This window comes from Bombus vancouverensis, chromosome 3, assembly GCF_051014615.1.
Source record: "Bombus vancouverensis nearcticus chromosome 3, iyBomVanc1_principal, whole genome shotgun sequence".
NCBI classification, from domain to species: Eukaryota; Metazoa; Arthropoda; class Insecta; order Hymenoptera; family Apidae; genus Bombus; species Bombus vancouverensis.
In genome coordinates, this window is record NC_134913.1 from 9,109,659 (window position 1) to 9,137,627 (window position 27,969).

The following is a 27,969-nucleotide window of genomic DNA, read 5'->3' on the forward strand; positions in this document are numbered from 1 at the left end:
TATTTTAGATAGAAATAGCAAAGCTTTTAGAATTTCTTTTCTTACGATGGTGAAAAATATATAGATGCTTTTGTGTATAGATGTTTTTATTGAAATCGAAACAGAATTTTCAGCATATTAGCGAAAATAAATTCTTCCAGCTATGATCACTACAAATTAAAATTTATGCTATATGTCTGTAATACCAGCGTTAACATTTAACCAGGTTTTTCACTTTTCTTCATTTTCTCTATCTTTACTGAAAAAAAACTGTAACCGTGTCTATTTTTACATAGATCTACAGCTGACCTATATCTGTATATGTACGTACATCGACGTAAGCAAAAGAATACAATGGATGTAACCGCAGGGTCGACACGGTGCGCAATTACCGTGGAATCCGGAAATTTTAATTAAATCGACACGGAAATCGTTGGTGAAACGAATATTCTAACAACTTGGTAAAAGTAATTTTCTCTCGATAGCAGATAGACGGTACATTTCTGTGAGTGAAAAATCATCGTTAGCATTTAACGTGTATTATAACATGTAACGTGTAATTAAGTGCTTGAAGATTTGTTTTAATAAAATAAAATATAAGTATAAATGAAAGAAGCACAAAAATTGTTAACATGTTTTTGTTTAACTGAAAACATATTACGATTGATCGCGAATAATTTGTTATACGTGGTGATGTGGTAACGAGAAAAATTTTAAATGAACTGTCCTCGATGACAAGCCTTATCAATAACAGCTCTCGCGAAAACCGACGCTTTTTATCTCCGTACAAATTTCTGTTCATATGGCGTTGAATTTGTTACAACCCACGTACTTTTTATTTTTGCTTTTAATCGCTACAAGAGAGAGAAATAGCATGTTTCAACAGGAAAAAGAAACTGATAAGTCTTCCTATAATATATATGAAGGAAGACTTATCAGTATTATATATATATCTTTTTTTATTAAAATCCTTTTTCTTCCATCGAACTCTTCGCTGGTGAAATAACGTTTGAACTTTAACGATTTACAACTTCTAAGGAACAAACCTTTTACAATAGCTTCGCGATTGATTCCTTGAAAGAAAGTACATGAAATTGATACTCTGGAGCACGGAAGGATTGAAGGTTACTCTCTGTCTACATATAAATTAAAAAAATTAACTTTTCTCATGTCCTCCTGTCCTTAGCCCATTTTTAATTAAAAATGAAGTTAAAAAAGAATTGAAATTATAGAGGAGCAGTTTTAAAATCCAGTATATTGACAACCAATCTTGTACATGAACACGCAAAGAAAAACTCAAATCCGAACAAAGTTTATAATTAACAATACAAATATGGACTGATTAGAAATAGATAACGACGAATTGAAAATTATTTATGAGCTAGAATTATTCACGTCGCATGCTCGCATGTGAAGTTCAACTAACAGCTCAATTAGTATAAATCATCCTTCTAACGTTTTTTCTCCTTTTTTTCTTTTTTTATTATTTAATTTGTACTTTACAATTTGTCTAGCTGGACATTTGGTAAATTGCTTCTAACGTTTCGTAAAAATTCCATCCGGTTATCGAGTTGACACGGTTCGTTCGCTCGGCGTTTTATTTGCTTCGTTTGTTTAATGTTTAACGAAACAATGAAAGAGAAAAAAATAAGAGAAGAAACTATAAATCTGAATAAAAGTATCGATAATTGCGATTGTTAGAACAAAACCATCAGGGTGGAAATGGATTACATAAGAAATAAGCCAGTTCAATTAATATAGCTCGTCGATTAAATTTACTTTTATTGAATTGGCAGAGGAATATTTAAGCGCGTATCAAACGTATTCGACCTGGTAACCTTTTGGCCGATTTCGTGACGTTGCTCCTCCAATAACAAATGACCGAAAGTTATCAAATCAGAAAGGCAAATTGCCAGGTAATAAGAAAACTCCACTTATCTTTGTGGACGTCAATACATAATCTTTTTTGAGGAGAAATAAAATCCACCACCTAACGATTGAATTTCCATATACAGTGGTTCACCAGAGTATTCAAACATCTGCCACAGAATTATTTTATGGATACGTTACGTGCATTACACGAGAGTTTTTCAGATTTCTTCGGCACTGTAATGAGTACCAAACACAACTATAATGGAAATTTACCGAATGTCCAGCTGGTCAAATTGTAAAGTACAAATTAAATAATAAAAAAAAAAAATAAACTATAATGGTAGAATTTGAAACCAGTCCGAAAGAGTACAGAAGTTACAAGACGTTTATTGCAAACAGATCTTTAGAGTACTGTAGCCCTTAGCAAGGACAAGAATAACATTTGCATGATTTTAACCAACAAATAATCGCTAATAACTCTGGAAGTTGAATACAACTTTAAAATAAAGAAAAAAGAAAAAACAAATCTTTGCAAGATGTGCTTCTAATAAATATCTTGTACATATAACTCCCATATACATTGCCAGATTCATTCGGAATTTTGCCAATGTAATGAAGCTAACCGTTATGATGCTAATTTTTTTCTTTTTTTTTTATTATTTAATTTGTACTTTACAATTTGTCCAGCTGTACATTTGGTAAATTTTTCTAACTTAAGTACTAAATAACATGTGGATGGCTACCCACAACAGGATACCATCTTCGAGTTTGACTATTATGGTGCTAATGAAATTTCAAAATGTTTTGTATAATATATGCATAAAAGGTTCCTAGTTTCTAGGAGTGTTCGAATAGTCACTGGTGTAGATACATACGTTCACATGTCATATCTTATCATCCAGTTCCTATATTGACTATATCTTTATTTTTGTCAATATTAGAAAATCAATATTTACTGTATTGAATTTTCACAGTACAAAATACATATAAATGACATTTCATCTGTTATTTATGTATTCCTATCAGTTGAGTATGTTTAATCGCTGCACTTTTGCCTTTTGTTGTTATATTAATTAGCTTATTAATAGATTATTAACTTGTCACTTTTATCGCTAATATTGCCTGTTAATTAACGTGAAACATGTGAGTTATATTTATTGATTCATTAATCGTTTCATCTTTCACTTTTGTGCCAGTTACCCACTCTGAGAATTTCTTTTTTTATTTATTTAATTAGTATTTTACTATTTGTCCAGCTGGACATCTTTCTGAGAATGCAGCAATCATTTGTCGCCTCCATAAGGACAATTTGAGACTCATTATGGGAATATTAATGATGATCAATGTTTCCCGTGTTTCCTTTAATAACAATCAAAATTAATCCAGCAGAAGCTCGATTATCAGAATACCAATTGTAGAATATCAATTAACGGAAAAGGGAATGGCCCTCGTGAAAAAATATATTTATCTTCCTTTATTTTGTATGAATAATCGAATAATTAAATTCCTACTGTAGTAATAACATTTAGGAATCGTTATCGATTGGTTTATTATATGAAAATGTGAGCGAGTGAAATTTTTGTATTTAAAATTTCATATCCGTGTTCGTTACGTTACGAAGATTCTCGGTTACACATCAAATAATCGCTCTTGTACATCGTTCAATAAACAAGCTGCAATTTCGTCGAAATTAAATATGAAACGGGTCCGACGAAAAAATGTTGAGATATTTTATTTACAAAGCTTTTTAAGTGAGTATGCAGCATCCTACTAGTATAATAATTTCTATCCCTTTACTGCGAAACCGTAGAATCACGGATAACAAATTTGTTTCGTTTCGCGTGAATCAAAAAATTTTTCTATAGAAAAGCGCGCGAGTAAAATCAACTTTTCCTCCATTCTTTACGTCGATGCAGCGTATCGTTAAACAAATACCCACAGCTCAATCGGAAATATCTATCTTTATAACGTAAATATTAAATATCTTTTTCATTTTTTCAAACAGAAGTTCAATATTATTTGTTACTAGAAGCAAATAAGCAGAAGAAAGCAATTTATAACATCAACATTAAATATTGTGCTTATCTTCGTCATATCAAAATTAATCATTTTTTTTATTTCTCCGTAGGCTCCGTTATTATGTGTTATTTAAAAAAAAAAGCAAATAAATTAAACGGATTTGTAATATGAATATAAATATCTTTTTCATGTTTATAATATAAAAATAAAATAAATAAAAAATCATTCGCTATTAAAAAGAAACTAGCAGAAAGTAACAAACTTTTCCATTTGTATTTCCATAATAATCACGATATTTCTTTTTCTGTCTCAATTTACTCATAAACTATCCGATTTTTCGCTCACCATTGTGCCCAAAATAAAGACATAATCTCAGTTCCATTGTGTCCTTTCATCGGAGTATCGAATGCGTGACGTTTACAGTTTTCACTCATCGTCTCTGTTGAGAATACAAAAAAAGAGAATATTAACAGAAAAGCCATCATCTATTCTATACACATTTATTCATTACTGTTTCACGATTATCGGAACATTGTTAGCCAATTTCGAACGAATCATCCTCATCGTTATTTATATTATTCTTCAAATTTAAATTTCCTTTAATAAATCTGCGTAATTTTCGTGAATAACAATTTTTTTACCTCCATTCTTTTCAAGCATATGAAAGTTATGGTTCATTTTTCAAAAAATTTTTTCTGGACTTTTTCCCAGACTCGTTTAATGGAGTTATGAATAAAAAACGACGGCTTAATTGCGTAATAGCCTTTTCGAGGATGAAGTTACCACGAAATACAGGTTGAATTTGTTTCATGAATAAACTTCTATTGAGATTTATTCGGATCATCGCGCGTCTTTATTTCCTTTATCTCCTCGCCTTGTCACCGTGTCTATTTCATCCTGTTCGATTCAGCTCTGATCGATTCCCGGGATTTTATTTCAGACAAGTGAATCGATTCGTGACTTTCCTTCTCGTTCATTTCGAAATACGACGTTATAAGGAAGAGGAAAATCGAAAAGAAAGAAAGACGCATGATCTGCGAATAAAATTTTCCATCAGAGGATTTTTCCTATCAGCCGATGCGTCTTTCATGTAGATATTAAAGTAGGGGATAACTTGTGAATAAAAGGGAGAAACCGTGGGAGATTAATGGACTGGAACTGGAGGATGTTTTTTTCAATTATCGTTACATCGTCGAGGAAATAAAGGTATCCCTGAAATTGGTGGGTTCGTTTGATATGAGCTGTTTTGGAAGAAATTTTGTACTTGGTACAAATGATATAAATTGTTCAATTAATAAGAAAAAGGACGAAGAAGAGATAGAATCGACTGATTTTCTTTGAGTCTATAGCCTACGGTACTTCTAGAAAAATAAAAGTTGAAGACGAATGAAGAAACTTGATACGAGCAGAAATTCTAATTCCTGGATCGTCGAGCGTCACAAGCTCCTCTCAGCAAGCGAAAGTTCAAAAGCTGAAAGCTGGAATCTTGCTTAAATTCATTGTTGTCGATGAAGCGGATAAAACTATTATTATATAATCGTGGAGGAAGCTTTTGAAAGTTCTAGTGCTTGAAGGTTTGAAGTCATATCTGCTGTGTATTAACGCGATAAACTTTCTTAACTAAAGTTGTGAGTAAAGTTAAGGAAATTCTGAAAATTGTACGTGGAAAGGTCCCAATCATTTTTATCGCTCAAGTAATACCACGTCAATGGTGAAATACAAGTTTTGACATAACAAGATCGTAAAAGTCAAAGTAATTAAACTTTAGATTTCGAAACAAGTAGGGAATTGATAGGATATAGGCATGTAATTGTACTTTCCGAAATCTTAGTTAGAGCTGTTGACAAGAAATTTTTAATACAAAATTTTTGTATGTTTTTTTATATACTAAAATAAAAATTTATTTTTATATTCGAATATTGTGTAATTATGACTACAGACAAGTTGCATTGAACAATCAAATACACAAGGTTTTTTTTTTTTTTTTTTTATTTACATTTTACAATTTGTCCAGTAGGACATTTGGTAAAATATTATAGCTTAGTGATATAGTATTATAACATGTGGATGGCTACCCCCAGTGGGATACCATCTTCGAATTTGATTGATTTAAATACACAAGGTATTTGAGTTATATAAAAAGAAATAATCCATTATGTAAATTATGTAACTCCAATGAAATTAAAACAGAATACAATGTACAAATACAGTCTACAAACTCTTAGACACGGTCTGTTGGTGCTGCTACTCGATGCTCTAATTTACGACCTCGTTATATCGTGGATCGTATTAATTATACGAGCAACGATAAAGAAGTCTTATTTGAATTTTTTCTCTTATGTCTCTAGTTAATACTTTATTGCAACTGGTAGAAAATTAAAATCTGTATTTTTGATAAGTTTAGACACAAAATTATTGCCATTTAGTTTTGTTAATTCTACTAGTCCTATGCTGATTATTAAAAAGTGACGTCAATCATTTTTCAATCATTTTTCGTATTAAAATAAAGATTTCATAGAGGATTAGAAAATAGATTAAAAAATTTTAAAAATTTATCGAACTAAAGAGAATTATTATTGATACTTACAGATATTATTGAGACATTAGATATATTATAGATATTTATACATATATATATACATATATATAGAGAGAGATTAGATATATAGATATTAATCTGAAATTAATAGAAAAATTAACAGGAGTGTAGAATTGCAATTGAAAAAATGAAACAAATGTTTGGTCTATTTACCAAATGTCCAGCTGTAAAGTATAAATTAAATAATAATAAAAAAAATGTTTGGTCAGTAGCATATATAATTTTATGTTTCTTTCGTAACAAGTAAATCCAACATCTGCTTTCTCAGACAATGATAATATAGCTTCTTTTTCTAATTATTTAATTTGTACTTTACAATTTGTCCAGCTGGACATTCGGTAAATGTAACATGATAATAAAGTGAAGAAAAATAGCTGGGGACGAGCTTACGCATTCTGCGAGAAAGATTATGTTTCAGCGCATCTCTCAAAGTAGAAACAGTTAATCTTCACTGATATTACAATATCCAATTAATAAAAAGAATCGTAAAAATTAAGTCTTTCCCAAGTCCTCTCGACTCATCATGTGCGATAACGATATTTTATCAACTTTCCTATCCTTCTTACTTTTACACCCCATTCGTTACTTCTCTTGCATGAGATCTTCTTCGCGCGACGTACGATGAAACAAAAATGAGAAAACTCAGGAAATAAAGGACACGGTCGAGTTTTGAAATTAATCCTCGCCGTCCCGCGAGATGAATTAGAGAGAGAGGGAGATCGATCGGTCTCAAGTTTCGATACATACACCGTCGGATGGACTATTATATGTCGGAGATGAAAGAGCACCGGAGCCTTGGAAATTTTGGGAAAATCCCGTAACATTGTAATCTAGATTCTACCATAGCTGTAATTAAACAATTGTAGTCATCCACCTACTTATAAATTATACTTATCTATAATAAGTATTAACTTATTATAAATAATTAGCCATGTCACTGCGCCACGCCAGAAAAAATTACTGAAAATTCTCAATGCGAGAATTGATTGGAAATATTAATAAATAAAAAAAAAAAATCTAGTCCGATTGTAATTGTTCGAAACATGTGATAGTGAGCTTGGGCTCGCGGCGACAACCAGTCGCTGAACGAGACCGCGGTCACGGGATGAACGCTTTGTCTAACAAAGTTATGGAGTGATAGTATAGTTCCCCTTAAAAAGGGAATAGTTGTAACACTCGACAGTAAACATTCCAATGGTCTCTGTCCCGTAGCTCGCCACACGCAGACCCTATTCTTCGAGTAAGATGATTGCCAGATGTCGATGCGTCTCCGCAATACATGTTCAGCTAGCCTGAGGGCCCGTCATAAATCTTAAGATTTAGTTATTCCCAATGCGAGAATTGATTGTAAATTTTGATTTCCTCGACGAATCCGAGGATCTCGTGTCCTTAGACACACCCCATATAGTTTTCCCTCTGTGGCATTATTATGTGGAAAGTCATTCTCTCTCGCGATCTCATCGACTAAAGAGTAACGTCTTTACGATCAGTGATTATTTCACGTTTTGCTAACAAAGAGTCAGACTTAGATTTTGTGAGAACGTTCATCTATCATCCCGTTGACCGCGGATTCGTTATCGAACCTGAGGCCATTGTCACTAGTGTCGCGAGTGCCTAATCGCCGTGATTAATTGTCAGAACTGTAACAATCCCATTATTGTAATAAACTACACCTGTGTTGTACCGCATCAATGGCTAATTCGCGTGAAGATTCATTTGACGCCCACAACCTTAATCCCTGTGCTCATCCGACATCAGAAGTGGGATCAGGGCCATTTATAACAATGGAACAACTCTTGAGGGTCGTGGACCGGTTAACTCAGCCGAGAGAGCAAGTACCGAGTGTAAAACCTGAGAAATTATCACTACCACGTTTTAACCCCCAAGTCGCAGGCGCCGATCCAGTCGCGTGGACTTTAAAGGGTTCTGCAGCACATTGGCTTACGCAAACGATGGAAGACGAAGAGATTACCTGGTCAACTGTTAAGGAACGATTCGTTGCGCATTTCGGTGGCCAAGAGACAACGTCCTCGTCGTTAATAAAGGTATCCAGGGAACCACGGGGGAAGAACGAATCCCCAGGGGCGTATTGCGGTCGTATCCGTTCCCTCCTGAAGACGAGGTGGCGACATTCTACGAGGGACGAAATACTTAACGCCATCGCTCTCTACCTATCAAGTTTGCGCGATCAACGTTTTAAACGATTGACTCTCACGAGTGACATCAAGAGGGAGGACCAATTTCGGAACGAAATGAGACTCTTCTGTTACGAGGAGGAGCCGACATCTTCGCCAGAAAATCCACCAGCGGACCCCGGAACTAAAAGAAGCAGGCCATCAGACCTCCGGTCCAAGTGCACTGTGCGGTCTTCGGGTATAAAGCGAGGGAGTGCCGCAAGAGGATGCGGAGCGAAAAGCAGGGGAATACACGACGCCAGGAAGAAAGCCGATCAGCTACACCGTCCAAGGTAATTTGCTTCAAATGCCGTGCGAAGGGCCATATTACACCTGTGTTGTACCGCATCAATGGCTAATTCCCGTGAAGATTCATTTGACGCCCACAACATTAATCTCTATCCTCATCCGACATATATATTGCACGTCAGCTACCATACATTGGCGTTGTTAATAGATTTTAATTAATGTCGTTTCTCGGCCAGGTGCACACTGGTCGAATCGCTTATTACAATATGTTCTCTCACCATCGCCACTACGGCTGACTGCGTAAATAATAGAACGAGTCTTTGATAGGGAAAAGCCTAAGCCACGATACCTCATACCACCACGAATTATTCACCTTATTCGATATATTTGGTCTCCGTAAATATTCAACGAATGATATATCGCGAGAATATCATCAAAATATTCCAACGTAAAATTAGCAAACCTCTTTAGGTCGATATTTCTGGATGGAGAAATAAAGATGCTTCCTTACTTTCTAATGAAACGAGCAAAAATACATTGATCTTACTAAATAATCAAATAGCAATATTTAAAGCTTCTTGATAAAAGAAAAGAGGATGACCGTTAACTCATAAATACATGCCCTGTGTATGTGATGATAAAAAGATGAGACCATCATACTGGTTAGGAATTAAATAGGAAATAAATATTGATATGTATTTTCATGCAGATATAATAAGAGCCATATTTTGATAATTCTTTATATGAAAGTTACACTCGAAATTAATCACTTGCCATAATATTAAGAAATAAACAGAGTACATAACAGTTGAGGTTTTTGTGTTTTGGATTGTGTAAAGAACCTATATGCACTCCTCAACACGTACATATTTTTTTTCTGTTATTATTTAATTTGTACTTTATAATTTATCCAGCTAGACATTTGGTAAATTACACGTACATATGTAGATACTTTTAGATTATGTATGACGTATGCTATCGACTTGAATGTGGTAAGAACTAAGATCAACCACGCGTTATATCAAAAGTGTTTGATGAAAAATATTTCATAATAATTCATATTAAATATATGTATATTATATTATTACATTATATATATATATACCTAACTCCCAATTAAAATGTGACAATTTTTCGTAATGATTTTCCTAATACTTTTGAATGGCAGTGTATATATATTCTCCATAAACCAAATGGTGTGTTAATGGAATTCGTCTTACAGCTTTTACGCGGCTTCATTGGAAAATCTGGGGACTGGAAACATTGTATCGACGTGGAAGGCCTGATCGAACTTTTCGATATTCGTCGAACTGTGTGACGAAACGCTATCAGACTACTTTTGAAAACTATCAAACGATTACGAACAAGGGGGAAAACAACGAGCACGCCTAAGGAGAGACCTAAACAATCGTAAAACTATTATCGTTATGGCAGTTCGGTAACAACCACCAATGGGGTAGCTCTCTACGGGCTATATTTTCACTTTTAATGGAGCGAAAGACTTTCCGACTAAAAACGTGCGCGAATTGCCGCATTGAGAGTTTTACATTTTACGCGAATCGGTGCCCACGCTCGATTCCGCTCGTTTCCGTTCGATGAGGGAGGCTCTCGAGCAATGACGCGTAACGAGCTATCATAAACGTTTAGAATCTTCTCGAAACAAATCGACCTACCAGCTTCTTCGTTCCGCTTTCCCCCGCTTGCTCGTATGACTGTGCACTTACGAAAATTGATTTTCTTCTATGTGTGCAAAGAGTAGAAGAAATATTTGCATTTATAGCCTTTTACGGAACGATTCATGATTTTTTTTCTATGACAAAATATTTTTATCGGAAAACGTTTCAAACACTTTTGACATAACGCGTAGTTGCTATGTCAAATATAAAACGGATATTGATAAGTGTCCGAAATTTTTGTTCGATTTTGTGAAAGCACAGAAAAGTAAAAAGTAGTTCAATCTGCCTAAGGAGGGTCTTTTCTGAACACTCTTTTTTGATAATTAAAAATTGCATTTAATTTAAAGATAAAAATTTGTTCATCGATGAATTAGATGGTACGATAATTGTAAAATAGTACAATTAAAAGTTATCTCAATTTGGATCGTTTACTTTCAAGCTCTCCTTCTCTATTTCTCTCCTACTTTTCTGCACTTTATAGATCATAAATTAGAGGGGAATGTTTTTCATAGGTACTTGAATATTTCAAGCAAATGAAATAATAACTTTAACGATAGGAGATAGAAGACTATATTTACTAGCGAACGGTAAAGACAAATGGGACAAATAGCAAAGAATTGAAGCATATGGCGTGATCGTAAAAGTGGGTTATTTGTGGCGTGATTTGCAGTCGTGGAGAAGTAGCCTCGGCTAGCCAAGATCTCCTACCCTCGCTATAATTGTCCAAGTGTCAAAATCATTTTTACTTCTGTTCCGCTTGGCACGTTTTCCGTTTCAAAACCTTTCCGATGTATATCTCTAGGTTACAACCTTACTCGCATCAAAATTGTAAAATCAATCAATGATACTCGAAGTATATTAAGCTATAAATTAACTAAAAACAACAGGAACAACGTATGAACAAACATAATAAATTTTCAAAAATTCCACCACATTACTTCGTCTTATGATCTCACAAAGACACGAAAGTTATTGCTGTCATAATTCATAGTAAGGAAACACGATCAAGATTTTTATTTCTCACTAGCGGATACCACTATTCGCTCGTCTATTCTTATGATTCCCTCAACCCCTCCGAATGCTCGTTATTGCTCGTTTGCAACGACGCACTTGGACATCATTAGTGAATTAGAAAAAGCGTAAAGGCCAGTCGAGTTTCTTTTTCTCTGTCCAAGTGTCTTTCCATCGTTATATTGCAATATATTTACCAAATGTCCAGCTGGACAAATTGTAAAGTACAAATTAAATAATTTAAAAGAAAAGAAAAAAATATTGCAATATTATATTATAGTGTCTAATTTTCTAAGATACTTGCTAACTCATTTACGTATAAACGTCATCAAAATTCATCAATCAAAGTGGATCAAATATTTTTTCAAACTCTACTTCCTCTAAAAGTTTCACCAAAATTGGTGATGAACGCTTGCGCGTATCTTTCCATTCCATTCCTATATAAAAATTAAACAAACCGGTTTTTAAAAGTTACTTGCATCACAAACCAATTACTTTGTTATGTTTTCTTCCCAATTGACATTAAAAAAAGAATAGCAGAATCTCCAACAAAAATGTTATCGGTCATCTTCCACGAGCAGGTTTTTCGAATTTTAGAATCTATTTTTACAAGAAATCGATTGCTTGTGTTTCTTTCAACCGAACTGGACACGTATTTCTTTTCCTTTTTTTTTTGTCCAGGACAAAGGGACAAACGTTTTTAACAGAAACGAATGCCAACTACAGACGCGCTCTGCGGTTTCCAATAGAAATGTCTTTCGATACGGTTAAAGCTGTGGCGTTTCGATGATGCAACCTTGAGGCACGCGCGCCATTGAACGCGAAACGATTGCAATTTGACACGTTCGTCCTTGGAGGGATGCAAATCAGAATTTCGTCCATCGTCCCTGTCCCTTGTCCGCTCGATAAATCCCGAAGATTATTTTTCTCCGCCTCCCCTAAGTGAATTTTTCAAGGTCCGTTCGTTCGAGCCAGACACCTCAAGGCCACACGAATCACACAACCTGCTCGCATAGCCGGTGACTCGGTAATTCGCACGAACGCGTTCTTTGATCTAGATTAGACAGCGATACAGATGGTGGTAAAATTAGGGATATTAGATGGCGATTAAGGGGTGAGATGCAAAGATACTTTTAAGTGCGAGGAAATAGTTCGATGATAATCCCGAAGATATCAGATTTTCTCAACTTCTATCTTGAATTTTTCACGTCTTTTTTTTTAATTATCTTATATTACATATTGTATTGTATATTGTATTAGTTGCAATGGATTATAAGTTAGAAATAAGGTTTATATATATCCATAAACATATGCAGAGTATGGATGGAGAAAGATAATAAAATAAATATCTCATATCGTGTTAATTATTTTTTCAATAAGTTTGTGTATAGGACTTCTAAAAAAAATTAGTCGGAAGTTTTGTAAATGTTTGCTTTTTTTTTGTCAAAATTGTTAGATAGACAAACCCGAAGATGGTATCCCGCTGTGGGTAGCCATCCACATGTTAATTAGCAATAAAGATAGAAAAATTTACCGAATGTCCAGCTGGACAAATTGTAAAGTACAAATTAAATAAAAAAAAATTGTTAGATCTCAAACAGTGTGGTGAAAGTGTTTTCAAGAGTTGACTACAAGAGTTATCTCTTAGCGAAATCTCGGTCTCCTGCAAAAGTATCCAGTTACTCCTCAATTAAATTCTACACCGTTGCTAGTCGACGTTGTTACGAAGTAGATTGAAGAGGATTTTTGTCACTAACGAGAAAGCTTAGCTTGATTACGAGCTTTAGCACTTCCTAGCTCATTAACAACATTATTCCAATAAAACGTACAGAGAAGATCTATTTTCTGTTATCGATACAAATAACATAACAAAGATATTTTTCTTTTTTCCATATTAGTACAATTTTCAATATCTGTTACAATTTATTGGTTTCTAGGAGCAACGTAATATCTTCAATATTCTTAGCATGTTTTACGTACACGTTTTAATATTAGCACAATTCAATAGGTAAATCGAAGAGCTGAGTTTCAATAGAAATGCATTCTTTTAAATCTTGCCAATTACGTCATTTATTGCTCGCTGGCTATAAACTTACAAATTTCCAGGGAAAAGTAAATGGCAAAAAACACTACAAAAGTAGATTTATTGGCAATTTACTTTACAATAGCTTTGAAAGCAAAAATAATAAATTAATCTAGCGCTTCTAACTTTTTCATCTTTTTTAACTTCTTAATTACGTAAGCGAGAGGAAAATATATAAATATATAAAAATATACGACAATGTTTCTCTTTAAAGCGCTGTTTTCCCTGTTAATTACACTTTCACTTCGATTCACTCGTCAGGCCGACAGATATACTTAGATAGAAAGATCTTCGCATGGAAGTTAGGAAAGTTATCTCGGTTAATTTTCTCCGGTTAAAGTTCCGCTGCCTCAGGAGGCGATCAAACTTCGCCTTGGGGATACCATCGACATCCTTTCATCTCACCAAATCCTTTGGATTAAACTTATTTCTTACGCTAAATATTTGCGGAATATGCTGCATGAAATTTCTACATTAGAATTATTAACCTACATTACGAATGAATATAACCATCAAAATCAATAATTTCCGGCGATCCATTGTATTTTACGATAAGATGTCCAAAATAAACTTTTTTTTATACACGTTAACATGTTTGCTACGGATTCGATTTTTATTTTCTACAGTGCTGTCTGCTAATGAAAAAATGTTATACGACACCTCTCTTTAGATGGATGTACTTATTTACAGTGATTTAAACAGAGAACTATGACTATTTAATTAGAACTTGATGTAGTAATGTGATACAACTAAAGACAACTAAATTTTTTTTTATTTAATTTGTACTTTACAATTTGTCCAGCTGAACATTTGATAAATTTTTCTAACTTAATTGCTAAATAACATGTTTCTACCAAATGTCCAAATCGGACAAATTGTGAATGTAAACAACTAAATAAAAAAAAATAACATGTAGATGGCTACCCCCAGCGGGATGCCATCTTCGAGTTTGACTATTTTATTTCTTTAGTGAGCTCAATGGGGTGTTTTCTTTTTAGTCTTCTTTCTATGAGAGTTTTGCTCGCTTCTGCAACCAGCTGATTTGGATATTTACTTTTTTTTATTTGGAAGAATTTTACAATCAATTCTTATTTGGAATTATACGTAAATTATTTTGGCGTGGTACTATGTCGTGTAGGTTTGGATATGTTGTCGTTTTTTCCTTGTATTTTTTGCGTTTTCTTCCTTGACCGCTGGTATCACTAAATTTGTTCAACTACTGAACTTACAACTAACTCACAACTCATGAGCAACGATTAACCCGCAACTACTCGCAGCTTACTCGTAGCTGCAACTAGTCGCAACTCATTCGTAATTCCTACTACGACTATTGACAACTGACCACTCTCTTCACCAAGACGTCCTTTTTTTTACCAGTTTTCAGTACTCCTACAACGCACATGTCCCAATGTCCTATGTCCTAATGCCCTAAATGTCCTAAAGGGCCACGGACATACATATAGCCCATCGGAATTTCCCATCATTTCCGGCCCGTCAGTGCTTTTGTCACGTAAAATGGATACTTGGGTTGCGAGAGAAAAGAAAGCTGAGTCGTAGCCCAACTATTAATTCTCTTTTATCGAACTTTATTATGACTTTGGCACTTACAGTAGAATAACGTTGAACAGAGAAAGGGGTGTTGTACAAGAACAGCAACTAGAACGAGAACTCCCCGGGCTGGGTGAAGTCTCGGCTTATATACACCCTGGCTTGGGGATGTTGGAGGGTTTGGTGTGGATTCCAAGGAGTCCGAAAGTCGGGGTTGAGGCCTTATCTCTGATGGGGACTAAGATGCGTCGCGGCGTTGGCGTTCGACAGTCGGGAGTCGATGTCTCTTCTCTGAGAGGTAATTGGTGTCACACTTTCATTGTTTTCTACCTATAATTCATCGGGATTTTCCTAAGGATTTTTCCACGATACATATATATGTCGGATCACGATTCGAATTTTGGGCGCGCGACGACTCTTCATGTGGACTAGCCATCGTTTCACAAAGCCGAGATTTTATTTACACGTATATACAGGTCTATCACTAAGCTTAACAAATAATAAGTACAACTAATAATAAGTCTAACAAACACTAAGCCTAATGAATAATACGATCTACGAATAATTAAATTAAATAATACTATTAGCAATGTTTGAGTTCAAACGAATCCACGGTCACCGGGATAACTCCTTACTAAGCGAAACTAACTTAGACGCAAATGCGATCGTCGAAAATGCTCGATGTATCACTCTCCAAGGCAATCGCAAGAATGCCAGCCTCGTGGAGATTTTTCTCCCTGTACGATTGCATTTTGTTTTCTATACCCGTTTGGAAGCATCGAGAAGGTTCCAAACGCCGTTGCTAGGCACACTCGTTGGAAGCATCGAGAAAGTTCCAAACGCCGTTGCTAGGCAGTTTCTGCCTGGAGTTTTGATTACTAATACAATGTATGTCCCATTGCATCGGCACCTCCGAGGCAACATCACACGTGGCTCGGCCCGCTCTCGAGGCCGCATGCCGCCACAACCACATTTCTCGGAAAACACATACAACCACTCCAGACCTCCGTTAGATAAAACATCCATCCCGTGACCGTGGCTACGTTCAGCGACCGATTGTCACCTCGAACCCAATCTCGCTTATTACAAATCTTAAGCAATTACAACTATAATAAAATCTAGGCTAAGGTACTAGAGGATGTTCCCAAAATTTCCAAGGAAAGGCTTCGGCTTTCCTTTCATCTCCGACATATATATGTCGGGTTTACATTAGAATTAGGGTTAGGGGCGTGAAACGAATCTTCGTTTGCGTTACACGTTGTCGTTATGCAATAAAGAAGACATCGACTAGTGCAAATACGATTATCATAGAACTGGACAAGTAACCGTGGTAATTAGATACTCGAGAAGCTAATAACAATGATCTTAGGTTCACTAACGAATGCGCGGCCAACGGAATAGTGGTGTACGTACTCGTAAGTCGGATTCTTTTCGTCGATGAGATCGCAAGCGAGAGAGTGAGTTTCCGTCCCGATGATGCCACAGAGGAAAACTATGATGGGGTGTGTCTAAGGACACGAGACCATCGGATTCGTCGAGGATAGCCTTCGTTCTGAAAGTAAGGGAAATTGGCGTTGCTGCTAATTGGTCAATCGGTGGTTAGAAACAGATGCTAGTCGCCCTCGAGGGAAAGTTGCTAGTGGGAGACGTCGTTCGTTGAAAAATAGGTGTCCTCTATTGTCTCGTAGTTGGGACAAGGACTGTTTGTCTGTTTGAAGGACTTTAGTGAGCTAAATCTTAAGATTTATAACGGGCCCTCGAGCTAGCCGAACATGTACTGCGGAGACGCATCGACATCTGGCAATCATCTTACTCGCAGAATAGAGTCTGCATGTGGCGAGCTACGGGACGCAGACCGTTGGAATGTTTACTGTCGCCTGTCGCCACGAATATTTCTTTTAAGGAGAGCTATAGAATTACTCCATACCTTTGTTAGACAAAGCGTTCATCCCGTGACCACGGCTACGTTCGGCGACTGACTGTCGCCTCGAGCCCAAGCTCATTATCACAACTCTCGAACAATTACAATCGGATTGAATAACTACAATTGTTCAATTACAGCTATAGTAGACTCTAGGTTACAATGTTGCGGGATTATCCAAAATTCCAAAGGCTCCGGTGTTCTTTCATCTCCGACATATATATCGCTGGAATCCTGTTACTAAAAAAATAAAAAACGGCTGCATAAATTTCAACCCCCCTTTAATATGTAGCGATATTCGACGACGGAGCTCCGACGGCTTCGCAACACAAAGCGCTATACCATCAAAGCGTAAGCCCGACATGCCTAATCTACCATCAATATCCCTACGGTTCTTCCGCCGAATATTCGGAAGAATGCATACGCGGCAACGGTCGCGGACATGTAACAAACGCGTGTGTAGTGGGGATATCGAGGGGCAACAAAAAAAAAGAATCCGTTTGGTTTTGAACAAAAGATTCATTCCGTTTCGAACAGCGAAGTGCGAAGGATGTAGCGTAACAACGAAGTGCGAAGGGTCTAGCGTAACAGCGAAGCGAACACATTGGAGAAGCGTGATTGTTGATTGTTGATCATTGATCGTTGATCGTTGATTGTTGATTGTTGATTGTTGACTGTTAAATAAACTTTTTTGTTGAACCTTCATCTTTGTTCACTTACACCTTAAACCACCTCAGATACTTAAGATGTTCCGCAAATGAATCATTTTTTAACAATTTTACCCTTAGCATTCTTTTATCGAAGATAATAAGAAAATTTGATAAAAAAAATTAAAATACATATAAAAAGAGAAATAACATAATGTTGAAATATACATACATCGATGCATTTATGAAAGAAATATCTTAAAAACGTAGTCGCCCTTGAACCATTCCACCGACGACATCATTTTCTAATTAAAATCAGGAAAGACCCGTGATTTGCTCCATTTGCGTTTACCATTTCGTATAAAGTTGATACATCAGGATGGAATTCAATGCGAATAGTAACGAAGCACTCATCCCAAAGACAAGCACGAAAGCAATTTCTGAACGTTGAAAACGATTGGGGGAAAGACGCTGAGAGCCAAGATCATTAGAATAGTTGGAATGTTAACGAATACGTTCGCACTTTCCAACTGCGAAACAGTTTCCCAATGTCGTTCCGAGAACGGCGTGGTTCAGCTACGGTAGAGCATTTCCGTGGATGTTGCACAATCCAAACTCGGTGTACATTTTACAGCGAGCGAATCAGACAGAATATCGGAATATTTGTGACGGAGAAGAAAGGGTTGATAAATTTATTTCTGGGCACAGCTCTATTCATCGGAAAGCATACGAGAAAGAAGCACACCTACACTTCTAATATGAATAATTCCAGGCAATATTTAACATAATATTTAGCTTTTCGCGCTCATGTCATATAACAAGTTTACGCATTAGATTCAGCTAGAATCAAACATACGATAATCACTTATTATTCACGTTATAGTACCACGCCAGAAAATTTACTTATTATTCTCAATGAGAATTGATTGTAAACTACTTCCAAATAAAAATAAAAGACAAGTTTACGCGGGATAAAGCTTTTGAAAGCTTATTTCACAACTCAACCAAGCTCAGATTTTGTTTATGCTGGCAATTTGACAATTTTTCAACAATTTTTTTATAAAAATTCGCCTGATTTCAGTAACTAATATACATTTCCCCTTGTAAATATATTAGAATAAGCAAAATTTTATCCTTGAATTTCCTGCAAATTTTTATTGTCATTGAAAAACGATGTCAAGCATTTGATATAAACGTTTATGTAATATAATACAGACATTGATAAGTTTGCTGGAATTTTTCCAAATTTTTTGATGGTCTAGGAACGTGAAAAAATTAAACTTGGATATAAACGATTCAGTTTGCCTGCGTAATATGAAAAAATGTTTAGCTACGGTGTTACATAATTCCATGTTACTAAGACCACATTGATGTTAAAATACTACACGCAAAATTGCATCCAGTAGGGATCGCAATTAACCTTTTCAATTTTATGGACGCTTATATGCATCAAGCCAGATTTATTCTCTTGGCCTATAAACACATATATGAGCCGGAAAAAATTGCTGTAGCTGTAGCCTATATGAAGTCTTATATACGCTCAACGAAGTTTATGATGATTTTCTTCCAGCCAAAATGTTCCGCAGCTTTGAAAGCTCAGTATAAATTCTTATAAAGGCGCTAAAAACATGTTCGCGATAATACGTGACACAAAAAACGCTTTTACTTTAACGAACGTAAAACTATTGTTTTTATATATATATATATATATATATATATATATATATATTACGATAGTTTTCGACTCGTATAATCGAAAAATGCAAATTTTAACTTTAAGACTCTCGCTTTAAACTAAGACTTTAAGACAATTGAGCATTATTAGCGTTTTACACGTTATTTTGACCCCATACTAATCGGCAATAGTATGTCCCCAAAAATAAAATTGAATCCGAAAAGCCAACCATATTAAAAGAACTACGAGGTGTCTCGTTCTTTTCCCCCTTCGTTTCTCTAATTCGACAAATCATATTTATTCATTCGCCTTATCTTTCCACGTTGCCAAATTTCTTCGTTAAAAAAAATTTGCCAAATGTCCAACTGGACAAATTGTAAAATACAAATTAAATAATAATGAAACAAATTTCTTCAATTTCCAAATTTCATCATGCGAAAAATATGTACGACGCTGTACGAAAAATCTGACAGTCAACTGACAATTCCACGAGCAATCCGTCGGAATGGAGAAACGTTCGTATCTTTTGGAAAATAAATTATGGCGATGAAATCGTTCGCCATAAGCGTACTGAATGAAAAGGATGTCGCTCGACAGTGTCGCGAGAAAAACGAGCTCAAGGTTAAAACTGCTCGACCGTATACACGGTGTTACGAGCCTTTGCGGCAGCTCGTATCGATCGTAGTGCCGATCGACATGCGATAGCGAGGAAAATCGAACGGAGGTCCTGTCACGGTGAAAGTAACCTCAGCTCACGACGACAAATCACGTTACTCGCGACCTCCTTCCCAGTTTTCCGCATATCGTGCTTCCACCCCTTTTTACAGACTTTTCTCCTTCGTCCATTATCGAGACAAACCGTCTGGTCGATCTTGATATGACGGATCAGCCCTACGCCAGACATCCGACCATGTTGTAAGCAGTTTTCCCCCTTTTCTGCTTGTCTGCGGGTACGCGTTTTAAGGATTATTCTTTCATCTTCCACAATTTTTTCAGAAAATTTTAAAAGGGATTCTCGGGCTAGGATGTCTTGGACTATTCAGGGAATCACGAGGAGAGTTATCAGTTATTTCGCTGATGAATATTTCAGAGGAACATCAGGTTCGCTTTACATGCTGACGCTTACTGAAAGTATTACTTTATCGAAAGCACTTATGAAATAGTTGGCAAAGACAAAGGCAAATTATGCAAATGTTTCTATAAGTGTCCAGATACTTTCACGGGTCGTTGTATGTGGTGGGGGATGAAGTATTGTACAGTTTTACAGTACAGAAGTAATGTATTTGTGCACTTTTAGAACATAGAATTAAGGAAATCAATATTTCCTATATCTTCTATATATTTAAATATATTTAACTCTGTACCGTACTTTAGTGATTTTTTTTTTTTGTTTTTGAAGTAGTTTACAATGAATTCTCATTGGCATGGTACTATAACGTGAATAATAAGTGTTTATCGTATGTTTGATTCTAGCTGAATCTAATGTTTAAATCTAAAGGGTAATGTCTTTTTAGCCTGCGGATCTGATTTGTCGTGTCAAGTAATTGAGTAATTAGTGGATAGTAATGTAAAATATTACGGTTTAGCCGAGACAAAAATTGCTAAGAACTTAGTACTATCCGTGCCCAATTAATTGCAGGCGGTTATTTGTTAAAAAGGAAAACCCATAAAATATTAACTGTAACACAGAACATTACTTAATGATACTAAATAACGTACGAATATTTTTATCGCAACAATATCTTGCTATTGAATCGCCTGTCATATATGTCGGAGTCAGGTTGGCATTTTGGGGCGTTCTATGAACCTTTACTTACTTTACCATCGCGGATGTAGCTAATGTTTATTGGTACAAATGTGGACACTACAAGAGGCTATGAGTAACAGCGGCGATAGGATGGTCGAGATGATGGTGTCAACGAATTCAGGTTCGATAACGAATCCACGGGAGAACAAGTATCAACGTAATACTCGATTCGGGTAACTTTCTCGATAACTCAATCAGCAATTCGTCCAACGACTAACTAACTAACTGACTCGTAATCCAAATGAAACTGCCCTTATATATTCCTGTCCCCACTTCTCGGGTCAATCTTTGTTTTTAAGGAGAGCCATATAATCATTCCATACCTCTGTCAGGTACACGTCTCTCCCGTGACCGTGGCTACGTCCAGTGACCCTCTATGTCACTTCGAGCCCGAACCCATCGTCATGAGACCAGATTGGAACATTAAAACTATTTCTTATTTTTATTACTTAAGTGTAACTATACTAAAAGTCTGGACTAGGGTATTGGGGTTTTTCCTAACATTCCAGACGGGAAATCCCGATGTTCTTTCATCTCCGACATATATATATATGTCGAGTCACGATCCGAGTCCGAGCTCGAGTCGCTATCACGGTGAGGGCTTGGGATAGGTAATGATTCTTCACTGAAGCTATCCAGCTTCTTACAGCACGGAAGTGACTTTTATTGACACAAATAAAGAGGTTATAAAGTTGACGCAAACCCACGGTGGTCACACATTCGCGACACTAGTGACAATGATCTTAGGTTCACTAACGAATGCGCGGCCAACGGAATAGTAGGTGTACGTACTCTAAGTCGGATTCTTTTCGTCGATGAGATCGCAAGCGAGAGAGTGAGTTTCCGTCCCGATGATGCCACAGAGGAAAACTATGATGGGGTGTGTCTAAGGACACGAGACCATCGGATTCGTCGAGGATAGCCTTCGTTCTGAAAGTAAGGGAAATTGGCGTTGCTGCTAATTGGTCAATCGGTGGTTAGAAACAGATGCTAGTCGCCCTCGAGGGAAAGTTGCTAGTGGGAGACGTCGTTCGTTGAAAAATAGGTGTCCTCTATTGTCTCGTAGTTGGGACAAGGACTGTTTGTCTATTTGAAGGACTTTAGTGAGCTAAATCTTAAGATTTATGACGGGCCCTCGGGTTAGCTGCACCACATGTACTGCGGAGACGCATCGACATCTGGCAATCATATTACTCGCAGAATAGAGTCTGCATGTGGCAAGCTACGGGACGCAGACCGTTGGATTGTTTACTGTCGAGGGTTGCAGTTATTTCCTTTTTTTTTTTTTTTGGAGAGCTATAAAATTACTCCATGCCTTTGTTAGACGAAGCGTTTGTAACGTCGCTTCATATTAGAGGCAGGATGTATGCAGGTCTTCAGTCCGTACCCTCAATTACCCCAAGGACCCACCATAAACCTAAACTTTTTAAGTTTATTATTTCTGCTATCTCTTTATGGATGGTCCTTGAAACAGCCCTTAGGTTGTTATACGTCCTTACTAATTACGGGAAAGCAGGTAGTTACTTAATGGGAAAAACCCAATACTCGACTAACGAAAAGGCTGGTTTTTCCCATAAACAATATTACCTACTAGCCGAGCTGGACGAAGGCTTTCTCTTCCTATCTTCATGACTTATAACCAATTGGCATCGTGGATCGTTACCCTCACTCTTCCTAACGGAAGGTGCGAACAGCCAACCCGTGTTGTTAATTAAAAAGGGCGCACCCATACCGAGCTTTCCTCCGTAATAAGACGAAAACACCTGGAGAAAAATAGATAAAACTACCGAACAGTGAACATCTCTCCAATCTATGTAAACCTGTGCTGTGAAATAAAGACGATAGTCATGTTACGACTCAGCTACTTTTTATTTTCATCAACTAACCCCAAAAATTACGTGACACGTTCATCCCCATTCTCAACGCGAGAATTGATTGTAATTTTAACAAATAAATGAAAAAAAAAAACGTTCATCCCTTGACCGCGGCTACGTTGGGCGACAGACTGTCGCCTCGAGCCAAAGCTCACTGTCACTAGTTTCGAACAATTACAATCGGATTGAATAACTACGATTGTTTAATTACAGCTATAGTAGACTCTAACTTACAATGTTAGGGGATTATCCCGAAGTTCCAGGGGGAGGCTTCGATGTCCTTTCATCTCCGACATATATATGTCGGGTTATCATTGGAGTTAGATACGTATAACGAATCTTCACGTGAATTGGCCATCGTTGTTATGTACTATAAATGATATTTAGTGATATAAATGTGATTATTACAGAGTTTAACGAGTAATAGCGGCGATTGGATAATCGAGATGTCGATGACAATGAATTTAGGTTCGATAACGAATCCACGGTCAACGGGATGACGAATGCGATTTGATCCACGATTTTGGTGTGACTCAACATACTTGTCCACAGTACAAGTAGAACTTATCTGACTGAATCTCAGTCCAAGTTTTTTTTTTTTTATTTATTTATTTACATTTTACAATTTGTCCAGTAGGACATTTGGTAAAATATTATAGCTTAGTGGTATAATAATATAACATGTGGATAGCTACCCCCAGTGAGATACCATCTTCGAATTTGATTGATTTATTTCTTTAGTGTGGTGAGTGTTTGTTTAGTCCAAGTGAAACTGCTCTTATAGACTCCTCTCCGTACCTCTCTGTACTCCTCGGGTCAATCTTTGTTTTTAAGGAGAGCTATTTAATTAGTCCATACCTCTGTTAGGTACACATCCCTCCCGTAATCGTCAGCGACCAGGTATGTCACTTCGAGCCCAATCCCACTGTCATAAATCTCGGGCACCCATACTCAGATTAAATCATAAACAACTATTTCTCAGTTTTATTACTTAAGTACAGTTATAATAAAAAGTCTGGACTAAAGTATTGGGGAACTTCCCAAACATTCCAAAAGAAAGGCGCCGATGTCCTTTCATCTTCGACATATATTGTTATATATAAGTTGCTACATAGTGTACCTAATACGTACAGGAACACATACTTGGTACATAGTAATATAGAAAATCTTTCTCTTTTTATTTTTATATTCCAACCGTACAAGTATACGATCTAAAAATGTCTTCCTATGAAAAAGTTTATGACCGCATGGAAAATATGATTATGTCGTAATCTTTGATATAATGTGTGATAACAATTGAACTTCAAGTTCCATTAGTTTGCCCATAAAATTTGTCGTCTCGATAAGCTTTTATCTAAACAGCAAATGCCTAGGACACCTGACAATCAACACGAGTTCCTCTACGTAGACCGCTTGGAAATTAACTATATTTGACTTAGACTATATAATATAACAGAACTCTAGGAAGGTAGGCTAAAGTAGGATCCTCTAGCTGATCCTCTTAAGTGACCTACTACTCCGCACGTGTATCGCATTTGTTACCGAGTTCCGTCGTCTGAATATCGCGAAAGACATTTTCAGGAGACTCTTATCCAAATGATGTTGAGTCGAAGCGATGGAAGTATAATGGATTTTGATAATATACAGAATGTTTCACGCAAATAGGACAGGTCATAGATTTAAAATGATGGCAGATAGGATGGAAGATTTTATTAGATACAATGAAACGATTTCAAATGACGTATATCGTGCGAGACACGTGTTTGTTTAAGAATTTGGCGCGTTTTAAAGATCCGAAAGTTATTCCTACTGTTAACAGATTTATGTATATTTCATACATTTTATGCGACTTTTTTATTCTACATAGAAAAGTATAAGAAAACATATAAAACACATCAGTATATATGAAATAATATAAAGAATACATAGAGAAATGTGTGCATAGTTACATTCGAAAAAAATGTTATCCGGTCTTCATTGATATACAAGACTTAACATTTAAAAAAAAATTTTACAATCAATTCTCATTGAGAATTATAAGTAAATTATTCTGACGTGGTAGTATAACTTGAATAATAAGTGTTTATCGTATGTTTGATTCTAGCTGAATCTAATGTTTAAATCTAATTTTTTTAAATATCCAAAGCCTTTTTAATCTTCAGTATTTCTGTTTAATTTCCTTTAGAATCTTACATTTCCCTTCACTATATCTTTCTCAGTTCAACCAAATACAAGTCAATTATGTTAGAAAAATTTACCAAATGTCCAGCTGGACAAGTTGTAAAGTACAAATTAAATAATAAAAAAAAAATACAAGAAGAATATACTATCTCTTACCAGAAACGTCACGGACCTTTCAAACGATTTAACAGTATATAGTTTTATTACATTTATAACCCTAGAATAATAAAACTACAGTTACTATGATAGTAAACTAGCCATATTAAAAAAGTAGCTCAAAATGTGCCAATATAAAAACTTATCGGAGGTTCAAAGAATTTTTCCCATTTGTGAAAGGTTTCATACACAGGATCAAAATTGATCTATAAAAGGAAGTTTTTCAGGAAAAGAATAAACACGCGCAAGTTGTCTATTGAACATAAATTGTATTATTAATTCCGTGTTAGCAGGACAAAGTCGTTCATGAAATAGAAAGGCTACGCTCTACACGGAGCAAGATTTTTTTTTTTTATTCAATTTGTACTTTACAATTTGTCCAGCTGGACATTCGGCAAATTTTTCTAGCTTTATTGCTAATTAACATGTGGATGGCTACTACTAGCAAGATACTATCTTCGAGTTTGTCTATTTTATTTCTTTAATGAGATCAGTGGTGTGTTTTCTCCTTAGTCTTCTTACGGAGCAAGATGACATAGAATAATTGTGAAATCGGGTCCGAAATGTCTGTTTTGGAAATAGTTAAATCATATGCAAAGTTTATATCGACCGTATAAGTATAATAAAGCAGCCATAAAGCAGATAAGTTGTCGTATAAACATCGTAAACGGACCAAATAATAACGTATACGTGTATACGCTTTACGTGTACATTGCTTTATGAGCGTTTTTATAATAGAAACATTCATTATAATGGATTGGGAATTCCAGATGATAACCGTGGGGTACAATTCACCCAAATAAATCGTATATTTTACAATTACTTACATTAGGAAGCCCGTACGTGCTGTGGACTAGACGCCGGTGCGGACACCAGATTCGTCGACCAAATTCGGCAACTAAAAAGTTTTTTTTTTGTTATTATTATTTAATTTGTACTTTACAAGTTGTCCAGCTGGACATTCGGTAAATGACTAGAAAGTTGTCAGTATAATAGAGATCGTCGAACAGAATGGATATAGAGAAAACCGTTATAATTATAAAGTAGCTTTAAAAAAATAAAGAAGGAAAGAAAATATTTGTCGCATGCCTTATTACAAGAACGCCGTATAAAAAGAACGTTCGCCATACATTTTAACAACGTTAGAAAATAAGAAAATAAATTCTTCAACTTGACAAGAATGTCGACTAAATCATTCGACGAACTATTAGGCGTAATAAAGGTATCGATAACAGGCACGGATAAGAATATGAGACCTCTGCCAACTGGTCGACTATGTATAAAATTATGTCTGGTCTGCAAAAAAATTGCTTGTCGTGTGAACACGTTCGTCGGTTTCAACGCACTTCCTTGATCGCCACGATCAAATGCGTACGGTCTCATATATTTTCTTGAACCCCATCGGTGGCAATTGATCGACAGTACATATAGGTCCTAAAGGCATTAAAATTTAACAGAGAGTTTGTGGGAGAACGAGAAAATATTTGACTATTATCAGATAAGACAGAAATTTCAACTTTTGCACGAGGTAAAACTAAAATGATATTATACGTTAAGATATAAATACTAGAAAATATATGATCTATAAACTCAAAGTAAGCACGAGACGCTTTTAGGCGTCGCATAAACATCGTAGAAACATTAAAAGAGAAGCATATTTATCGCCTGTGAAAAGTAAAACTGCTGTTATCATACAAATTCTACAAATGTCTTAATAGTCTAAGATTTCGAGTCGCTATTTTTATTTTTAAACAAAGACCTCGTCTCCTCCTAAGAATACACACCGTTTTCTACGCAACAATAGAAAGTGAAATATTTGATATATACAACGTAGGTATTATATTTATAACTATAAAAGACATTTTTGTAAAAAAAAAAGCAAGAATCATTAAGAACGCTTCTGCCATCGTGAAATTTATTAAATTTATAAACGTACATCAAAGTCTACATCTATTTTTTTTAATAATCTGATTTCTTATGATAATTCGTGCAAATACTTTATCTTCATCCAAAGCTACTAGAAATGTCTTCTTCGACAATATTACTTATTATTCCGAGAATCGTACAAAAGATACGAAATCTAAACTTTGGAAGCTTAAACCACAGAATAAAACGAACAAATTCACTTTCAAATTCAACGCGATAAATTGCAAAAAACTGTATACCATTCGTAACTATGCTACGGGCACGTACAATTTCGCCTAGTTCATCAGACAAAAGACCGTCTAAATCAAAAGCACTAAATCCACTCTTCGCGCTCGTATGCACGGGTTAAAACTGCTATTCGCGAGGCGACGAAAGAAAATAAAACTTTCAGAATATCCGTGAACGTTAGTTGGTCCGGTTCCCGACCCTTTCGCGTTCCTCGACCCCTAAGATTGCGCTTAACGAACTAAGATGAGTTAAAAAGGGTCTCTCTGTTGGATATCGTTTGATTCCGATAAAACCGGATTCTCGAGTATAAAGGAAAGGAAAAAATAAAAATATTAAAAAATGGA

General features: G+C 35.8%; 1 protein-coding gene across 1 annotated transcript in view; it reads left to right on the forward strand.

The window, feature by feature from the left end:
• Positions 1 to 27,969, forward strand: part of LOC143302509 (uncharacterized) — an 84,015-nt gene that overhangs the window by 53,369 nt on the left and 2,677 nt on the right. The gene's annotated exons all lie outside the window — the stretch shown is intronic.